Source organism: Pseudorasbora parva, chromosome 1 (genome assembly GCF_024679245.1).
Source record: "Pseudorasbora parva isolate DD20220531a chromosome 1, ASM2467924v1, whole genome shotgun sequence".
In the NCBI taxonomy this organism is placed as follows: domain Eukaryota; kingdom Metazoa; phylum Chordata; class Actinopteri; order Cypriniformes; family Gobionidae; genus Pseudorasbora; species Pseudorasbora parva.
This window is the reverse complement of record NC_090172.1, coordinates 49,402,827-49,413,660: the sequence shown is the minus strand read 5'-3', so window position 1 is coordinate 49,413,660 and position 10,834 is coordinate 49,402,827.

The following is a 10,834-nucleotide window of genomic DNA, read 5'->3' as shown; positions in this document are numbered from 1 at the left end:
TGAGAGAGAGCTCAGAGCAGACTGTAGAAGGCTCTACTACATGTGCATCTGTCCCGGCCAGGACTTTGAACCTATTTATAGGCTTATTATATTATAATAGATTCACCAATGTCTCGTCTTGTCTCCTTTTCTTTCATCACTGAGAGAAAATGTAATTTGGTACAAATTTATGCTATCAATTTTTTGCCCCCTTTAATAAAAAAAAAAAATGTTTTTGATTGTATTCAATTATTATTATGAGGTTTTATATATAATCTGGTTTAGAACAAACTGCAAACTAAAAAAAGACCCTGTCTGCATAGCTGTGAATTATGAAAATAATGCTTTTATAAGGACAATTAAATGTTGCTGGCAATTTTTGTATAGATGTGTTGACAATAAAAGTGATTTATACACTCACCTAAAGAATTATTAGGCACACCATAAATGCTGTGTTTGACCCCCTTTCACCTTTAGAACTGCGTTAATTCTACGTAGCACTGATTCAACAAGGTGCTGAAAGCATTCTTTAGAAATGTTGGCCCATATTGATAGGATAGCATCTTGCGGTTGATGGAGATTTGTGAGATGCACATCCAGGGCACTAAGCTCCTGTTCCACCACATCCCAAAGATGCTCTATTGGGTTGAGATCTGGTGACTGTGGGGGCCATTTTAGTACAGTGAACTCATTGTCATGTTCAAGAAACCAATTTGAAATGATTCGAGCTTTACCACAATGGTGCATTATTCTGCTGGAAGTAGCCATCAGAGGATAGGTACATGGTGGTCATAAAGGGATGGCCATGGTCAGAAACAATGCTCAGGTAGGACATGGCATTTAAACAATGCCCAATTGGCACTGAGGGGCCTAAAGTGTGCCAAGAAAACCACTTTAATCCCTCACACCATTACACCACCACCACCAGCCTGCACATTGGTAACAAGGCATGATGGATCCATGCTCTCATTCTGTTTACACTCTCTGACTGTACCATCTGAATGTCTCAACAGAAATCGAGAAGCAACATTTTTCCAGTCTTCAACTGTCCAATTTTGGTGAGCTTGTGCAAATTGTAGCCTTTTTTTTCTATTTGTAGTGGAGATGAGTGGTACCCGGTGGGGTCTTCTGCTGTTGTAGCCCATCCGCCTCAAGGTTGTGTGTGTTGTGGCTTCACAAATGCTTTGCTGCATACCTCGGTTGTAACGAGTGGTTATTTCAGTCAAAGTTGCTCTTCTATCAGCTTGAATCAGTCGGCCCATTCTCCTCTGACCTCTAGCATCAAGACATTTTCGCCCACAGGACTGCCGCATACTGGATGTTTTTCCTTTTTCACACCATTCTTTGTAAACCCTACACTCTAAAAAATGCTGGGTTAAAAACAACCCAAGTTGGGTTGAAAATGCACCGACCCAACAATTGGGTTGTTTTAACCCAATGGTTGAGTTGTTCTTACCCAGCAATTGGGTTGTCTTAAGCAACATTTAACCAACCACTGGGTTAAAACAACTCAACCACTGGGTTAAAACAACTCAACCATTGGGTTAAAACAACTCAATTGTTGGGTCGGTGCATTTTCAACCCAACTTGGGTTGTTTTTAACCCAGCATTTTTTAGAGTGTAGAAATGGTTGTGTGTGAAAATCCCAGTAACTGAGCAGATTGTGAAATACTCAGACCGGCCCGTCTGGCACCAACAACCATGCCATGCTCAAAATTGCTTGAATCACCTTTCTTTACCATTCTGACATTCAGTTTGGAGTTCAGGAGATTGTCTTGACCAAGACCACACCCATTTTGCAGTGAATCATATGTGTAGTCCACATTCAGTGAAAAGTATTCAGACCCCCTTACATTTTTCACTCTGTTATATTGCAGCCATTTGCTAAAATCATTTAAGTTATTATTTTTTTTTATTAATGTACACACAGCACCCTATATTGATCATTTAATTGTTGACATTTTTGCAGATTTATTAAAAAAAGAAAAACTGAAATATCACATGGTCCTAAATATTCAGACCCTTTGCTCAGTATTTAGTAGAAGCACCCTTTTGATCTAATACAGCCATGAGTATTTTTTTGGGAAAAATGCAACAAGTTTTTCATACCTGGATTTGGGGATCCTCTGCCATTTTCCTTGCAGATCTTCTCCAGTTCTGTCAGGTTGGATGGTAAATGTTGGTGGACAGCCATTTTCAGGTCTCTCCAGAGATAAATGGGTTTAAGTCAGGGCTCTGGCTGGGCCATTCAAGAACAGTCACAGAGTTGTTGTGAAGCCACTCCTTCGTTATTTTAGCTGTGTTCTTAGGGTCATTGTCTTGTTGGAAGGTGAACCTTCAGCCCAGTCTGAGGTCTTGAGCACTCTGGAGAAGGTTTTCGTCCAGGACATCCCTGTACTTGGCCGCATTCTTCTTTCCCTCGGTCGTCCTGTCCCTGCAGCTGAAAAACACCCCCACAGCATGATGCTGCCACCACCATACTTCACTGTCGGGACTGTATTGGACAGGTGATGAGCAGTGCCTGGTTTTCTCCACACATACCTCTTAGAATTAAGGCCAAAAAGATATTGGAGTCCTTCAGGTGTTTTTTTTTTATAGCAAACTCCATGCAGGCTTTCATGTGTTTTGCACTGAGGAGAGGCTTCTGTCGGGCCACTCTGCCATAAAGCCCCGACTGGTGGAGGGCTGAAGTGATGGTTGACTTTCTACGATGGTTGACTTTCTTTTCTAATCTCCTGACTACATCTCTGGAGCTCAGGCATAGTGATCTTTAGGTTTTTCTTTACCTCTGTCACTAAGGCTCTTCTCCCCCGATAGCTCAGTTTGGCCAGACAGCCAGCTCCAGGAAGGGTTCTGGTCGTCCCAAATGTCTTCCATTTAAGGATAATAGAGGCCACTATGCTCTTAGGAACCTTAAGCGAAGCAGAAATTGTTTTGTAACCGTGGCCAGATCTGTGCCTTGCCACAATTCTGTCTCTGAGCTCTTTATGCAGTTCATTTGACCTCATGATTATCATTTGTTCTGACATGCACTGTGAGCTGTAAGGTCTTATATGGACAGGTGTGTGGCTTTCCTTTTTTTGATTCACATATGTGCAGTCCACATATATGTGATAATTTTGCAGTGCATCATATGTGCAGGTCACATATACAGTATGTGATAATTTTGCAGTATATCACATATGCAGTCCACATATATGTGATAGTTTTGCAGTGAATCATATCCACAAATGAGAAGTATGGAAGCATTCTCTTTTGTTAACATTTGATTAAATGGCCAAAATGTTCTAAAAGCAAAAAAGGAGGAAAATAAAGAATTAGCATGATGAACAAATTGTGCTTTTTGTACACTCTGATAATTAAAACTTTATTGTAAGAGTTATCCTGCACGGCCCCAAAAGGGATACTCCAACCCAAAATGATGCCCCAGGTGAAATCAAATAAAGAATTTCAGGAAAAAAAATCCAACTCTGTGAGTGCATAATGCATAGGTAAACCATAGATAGTAACCCAAAAGCTAACGCTTCAAAACCCACACAATCGCACTGGTAAACCCATATGACCCCAGTGGATGAATCAATCTCTTCTGGAGCGAAACAAAAGGTGTGTGTGTGAGTATGGTGATCAGTGAGGATGTGCAAAATGATTTTTGTTGTAACAGATGCATAACTGTCAGATCCTCTCCCCGTCTCACTGGCAGGCTTTCTGCTTTTCTGAGTTTCCTTTTGAGAAGAGGAGGAATGAACACTGACCTTGATGATGATTCAGGATGGAGTGGAATAGTGGAGTGTTTTTGCTCTGCTCCAGGCTTTGGAGATTAAGAGTGTTGAGATGAGAGCTGAGATTAACCTCTTCATTTATCTGTGACAGAAGCTTTAGCTCAATGATCACAGGACATACACAGTTCATCTGAAACAAAACAAAGGTCATATAGAACGCTCTATAATAAAAAAAACTCATATATATGTACTTTTTAAAAATAGAATATATCTATTTCTTTGCATTAAAATGGACGAATAGAATATCAGAACCTAAGCATATCACGTTCGTTACGCATTCAGAAGCTTCATAACGGCTGCTTTGGGACTAATCTCAGGGTGATGTTTGCTTGCTGCAGGTGTCATGCTGGCATTCGTATGAAACTGATTACTTGGCAGACTCCGTGAGTGCTGCATTCAGGCTGACTGTTAATCAGTACACTCTCTCACTCACTATCTTTTGGGAATGGGTAGCAAGCTGAAAAAAAACCCTAAAACGACAATTTCTTTTGAAAATGTGTTGTGCTGGAACGCACGACCATTAGAGTTTTAGCTTCGAAATCACTTCCTGCTGCTCTACATGGAAAAGAGATGATGGGCAATTGTCTTTTAGAGGAGTATACTTGAGATGTCTTGTTGAAAATTGGCGGCACCAATTGAAGTGCATAATATATTGTTATTTAAACACATACTTATTTCACTATAGACAAATTCTGTGGATAATTTCTATTTAAGAGATGTTATTTATTTTCCTAAAACACCATGTAACCTTCTGAGACTCAGTTCCTTGGAGATAAGGGATAATTATTTTCTGTACTATCATCACTGTCGTTCTGTCTCACTCCCATCCCCTCTCTTGGGAATGGGAGGACAAAATGACAAATAAACAAAGTTATAATTACTGTGGAGTTCAGTGCAACTAATAAGGCAGACTCGCATACAAACACGTTCGCATAGTAGTACACCTGATTCTTTCGGGTCTCCTCCAGGTGATTTCCTGACAGGCTTAACATTCTGACCCGTCTCTGTCTTTCTTTCTGATAAAGAAGCAATTTTCTTCTTTTTCCTCCCAATCCTTCAATTTCTTCCTCTTTATCCCCGTCTCCTCACACACAGTGGGCTTGTCTCATGATTGCATCATTGCTCATTTGCTTCCCCTAACCATAAAGGCTCAGAACTCCTCTGAGCTTGTCATCCACGTATGGATGCAATCTGTTATCATGACTGCCGTGGAAAGCTGCCGAGCTACTAGCGTGACCGCCTCTGCAGTCAAACCACCGGCAGAGGATATTATGTGTTAAAGGGATAGTTCATCCAAAAATTTACATTTTGACATGGCATTTTCAACATTTGCTCCTATCCGTGTCGTTCAAAACTAGCGTTGAACATGAAACGGGTACTGGGGATGTCAAGTAAAAAAATACAACCATAAAAGCAGTCCAAATCTTCTGAAGCCATATGATAGGCTAGATATGTGAAAGGTACAGACCAAAAAGTTGTTGTTCTTTGAAAATTTTGATTGACAGGCCATGGCCACTATTCACTTTCATTGCATTCAGTCCTTGAACTCACTTTTTGTTCTGCAGAAGAAAGTCATGAACGTAATTTTCAAGACTGTCAACTGCTGGAAGCAGAATCAGTTTTACCTGATGGCATCAAAAGCACTTTAGTAACTTAGTGTATAACACTCAGACTGAGAGACTCCAGTTTGAACTGATTTGGGACAGGCTGTCCATTAATATTTTCCTGTGGATAGTGTAAGCGATGAGACATCTTAGATCTGTTTAAAAGGATAACTTCTACTGGAACTGTCTTGGTCTGTTTTAGCACGCTGTCACTCATGGGGATGAAATCTCTGGTTTTGATGTTGCCCTGAACCAACTTTTCTGGGTGATATTCTGGTGGCACATCCATCCATCTAGCTATCCATCCATCATCTATGGATATCCATCCGTCTGTGATATTTTCACAGAGGTTAGTTCAGTTCTACTTCATTTTAAAATGCTACGGTTACGCCTGGTGTCTAGACTGGGTAAACCCAATCTGATCTGCCGCCGATTTGATTTCGCCCTGCAATTAATTTCTACTGCTTCTGTTACACTTTTGCGGGAACCAATCACAGACTGGCTTATCCACCTGGCTCGCTATTGGCGGGCTTAACACGATGACGGATATAGAAGCGATGGGTCGTTGCCGGTTGATGGTGTCCACTATTACGCCTCTTGTGGTCTGATTGGTTGAAGGTCTATCCAATCAGAGCCGGCCCAAGCCTTTATAGGGCCCTAAGCACAATTGTATTTTGGGGCCCTTTGATACCGATTGACTATTGACGCACACCCCTTATCAATTGCATTAGTTGTAGCTGTGTTGCTTATATCATGTCTATCTGTCATGTTTTTACCCTTATATGGTTTTTAATTGTAGCAAACACACATGAGTGCTCAGGTGTTCATTTGCACTTTAATATTCAAAGTCTTACAGTACGGTTCAGACTGGGATATGTAGGCCTATGAATTTTTTTTTTTTTTTTTTTTTTTTTTTTTTTTTAATAAGTCTCTTATGCTAAATATGCTCACGATTCTTAACCCCAGGATACTTTGATGAATAGAAAGTTCAAAAGAACAGCATTTATCTAAAATAGAAAGCTTTCAAAGAATCATAAGAAAAGATTTACACAACTGTTTTCAAAAAAAAAAAAAAATATATATATATATAGTGAAATATCATTGCAATTTAAAATAGCTGTTTATATATATATTCAAAATGGGTTCAAATATGCAAAAGGTGTGAGCAAAAATATGCTCGAAAACCTAAGAATTTTTGGGACCTGGAGGATTTTTCTGAAGAACATTGGGCAGTTTAACTGCTCAGGACAAGTAAGGGACTCATGAACAACCACCACACACAAAAAACACACAAAAAAAGGAAAAAAAAGAAAAAAGCAGCCATGGATCATCCTAACGAAACACAACATTAGGAATCAAGGGTAGCCTACATAAACTTTTGAACGTGGACATTTTTATAGCTATTTTGTGGACTGTTTACTTTCTACGTCTTTTAAACATCTTTTGTTTACTTTCATGTTTACAGTACTCAATAAATAAAAAAACAAGCATTTTGTATTATCTCTCTTATTTTGATAAATTTGTTAATTAAATTATTAACATTTTCACAGATTCTGCAAGGCGTTCACCAACTTTCAAGCAGCACTGTGTTTTGTCATCATAAACCTAAACCTACCCATAACTTATCTCTAAAATCTGAGGGAAATGATAGCTTAATAACACTCATGTAGGAGCACCTAACCCTGGTTGTATGCCTAAAATTGGCATACACTGTAAACTTGTTCCTCAAATCTGATTGATTGATTGGAATTTTGTTCCAGAAGGTTGCACTTGGAGGAATCACGTCCACTCAGTAAGAGAGGGATTTGCCACCAGAGCGAGTAACCTCCCTCACATTTACAAAAGGAAGGAGAAAATGGAAGATTACTGAGGTAAAATGGAATGTAAGTAAGAGAAGCGATAAGGGGAGAGGGTGAATGCAGAGTGGATTTGCAGTGAGTGAAGGGAGAATGATACATGGAATAAGTATATTTTTTACTATAATTGATAAAAATAAGAATTTGGCCTGCCAAAGAAAGAAACATAAATAAGTAATTCAGTATTAATGCAAGCTCTAAATTTTCCTAACATTTTTACCTGCTAAAAATCTTTAGACTGATTTAGTTTATAATTAAAAAAATATATATTAATAATAATAATAATCATAATGGTAATGATAATAATAAAAAAAAACTATTACTTTAATATCTTTTTTAAGTCATATAGTTATGGACTGCACTTTAAAACTTAGATGAACTTAAGATAAACTTAAAAAGACCTGCGATAAACAGAAGCCTTAAAGAGATTAAGAGATTCTCACTGTTCTCAAACGCACACACTCAGCCACACACACACACACACACACACACATCATAAGGCTTTACATTTGGGACACCAAAGGATGCGCATCAGCTCTCCTGTATAAATTGTATCTCTCTAATAGGCTTCGAGAATGTTTGAACTCCCTGCCATTTCAACAGCAACAATCAATAGATCCTCATGGGCCAGAGCTCATGTGCTCAACAGAAGCTTATTATCATTTCTAAAAGCTGGTTTAGAAATGATAAATAAATATAAAACAGCTAAATGTGACAAATAGTTTGCCCCAAAATAAAAATGAGGTAATTATTTACCCGCTCCAATATTCTTACAAACGATTTGCTGCTACCCACCCCATGTGATTGAACATAAAATATTTTAACTGCCAATTTTTAAGAAAATCTCCTTTTGTGTTCCATAGAGGGGAAAAAACTGCATATATTTTTGGAATGACATCAATTTCATGGTGAACTTTTCCTTTAACACACTTTATTTGCTTTCACAGCTTCGACAATGATTTATGATGTCCTTACTGTGTTCTGTGTATGTCTCTTACTGAGCCATTGTGGTGTCATCTTTTTGCAACTTGAAAAGAAAAGAACATTTTCACTAAGAATGAACTGTACTCACTGATAACTGCATTTTTGCTTTGTGTTAATGCCTGATTCCTTAAAGTAATTATGCAAATCAGGAAATGGTGCATATGCAACCACAAAATCTGTGCAGACTCCTGTGTAATTTCCTTGTAAAGGATGCAGCAGACTACTGTGATTTGCCATACATTACTGGGGCCGTATAGCATTGTTTCTCTGCTGTGGTCGAGATGAATTTTCTCTTTTTCACTGTACTTCTGGGAATATGCTTGAATGTAATGCTATACTCCATTTAGTTTACATTTTTAGTATATTTTTAAATGTGCTTTTGTCATTTTTTCATTAAAATATTTTCCTGCCAGCATTTTTTTTAACCCTTATCCTTCCCTCAGGTAATTTTGACCCTCATTGGAATTAAAGGAGTAGGCCTACTTCAGCGCTGGGGAGATGAATCTGTATTTAAACTGGGTCATTAATGTAATAGAAATGTAAAATTATTTTTTAATTTGGTGCTTTCTAGACTGAGAAAAGACAGAACGTGTTTTTTTTTCCTCATGGGGATGAAAGACAACAATTCCCAGAATGATTAACTGCCCTACGAGGCCATTCACAAAGCCACCTACTAGATTACTGTATCACTGATCACTTTCCCACCTCGACTGCGATCATCTTCATAAAATCAGTTCCGTTAGCGAATAGACACTACAATTAAAAACTGAATGTGTGTGTTCAATATATTGTGATTTAGCCGCTGAGGGACTGACTTGGCACTGACTGCATTGTACCAAGTGTAAAGTTTGGTGGAGGTGGGATTGTTTTTCAGGGGTTGGGCTTGGCCCCTTAGTTCCAATGAAAGGGATTTGCATACCAAGACATTCTGGGCAATTTCTACTGAAGAAACAAACACACCTACATCTTGGATGTACTGGGATAAGATAAACATCAAATTTTCATTTTTTAAATAAGCTTTTAGAAGAATAGTCAAATATTCCCATAAACACACTCCTAAACCTTGTGAAAAGCCTGTTATAGCTGCACAGGGTGGGCCAACTCCATATGAAACCTATGAAAGGTAGGCGTTTCAATTTTTTTGGCAATATAGTGTATGAGACCATCTAGTGGCAAGAGTCATGAAATATGTTATATTATTATTTTTCCATTTGATGTCAGCAAATACATCCAATATAAGATATTTTAGCATTAATTAAAAGGGTTATGCATGAAATTGTGAGTTATTTTCAATTTAAGTTAAAAGAATGTGAAGAATGCAGGTAACATATTATTTATTTATTATTTATTGATCAAATCTAGTAATTTAAAGGTAAATAAAATAAAAAAATATTTTCCAAAAAAATTGCTTTATCAAAATGAAAAGCTTTCTGGACAAAAAAGAAAGGAAAAAAAAAAGTATAATTTTAGGGTTTCGGGTCATTTTGACCCCAAAGAAAGGATTTGTTACAAAGTGTTAAAAAAGTAGCCATCACCAGCATTTTAATTATTTATTATTATTTTCACATAATTTTTTAATGGCTCATAGAATATTTTGTTTGTTGTATGAATATCTGAACATACAATATATCAAAGGAAAGAAACAGACCATCTGCTTTAAAAAAAAAACAAAAAAACATTTTACTCTAGCATACATTCTTTTAAAAAACATTTGAATGTAAATTAGTTTTATAAAATAGAAAAAGTTGAGAAAATCAAGTTTTATGTCAAAGACTACACCTGGATCATATTCAGAATGATAATCAAAACACAAATGGACTAGATCAAGTCCATCATCCCCCCTATGCTTGCACAGTCCTAAAGCTCGTCCTGGGTCAACTTTTCATTCAGTAACATTAGGCAGTTTTGATTTATACGACGATCACTTTAGTTTACATATGCATATTTTTACATATGATATTGCTTTTTTCTGCATATTCTTTGCATTCGTTTTAATCTGGAGATTCAGTACTCTTTCAGATGTCATAGCACCAACCACCATATACCACTAAAAACACGGAAAGCTGGAAAATTCAATCGTGGAATTCCATGGCGAGGAAAGAGTTAAATGGGAGGTTTCTGTTTAGCTTTATTTTTTTATTTAAATTTTTGTAATTTTAGTACTTAAACTTTTTTTTATTTCAGATACTTCCCAAGAAAGGTCTAACTTCTATCTTCTAGTTGCAGGTGATTTCAAAACTATGGCGAAATAATTTCAGTGATAATTTCAATGCTCATCTTTAAATGTCAACTAGTCACTAAAGGGATGATTTGCTTGAAATTTCTGAGCTCTCATCGGGAGAAAGTTCACAAGCAAAAATATAACCTCTACAGGTTGGAGCTGTCTTTGTCTTGACCGGTGCCATTGTGGTATAGACTTATAGACAAAATATGAAAGAAAAAGAAAAGAAAAAAAAAAACTGCTTACCCCCAAGTGTATATGCAAGCATTTGCCTTGAGGTCTTGCCACAGGCACAGACAGATGGACCAACCAGTCAGCCAGACCACTTTCACAGGACAAGATGAGGAAAAAATGCATTTCTTTATTTACTTACTGGTTAGCTGAGGAAATGTCATGTGGAAATGTGATGTC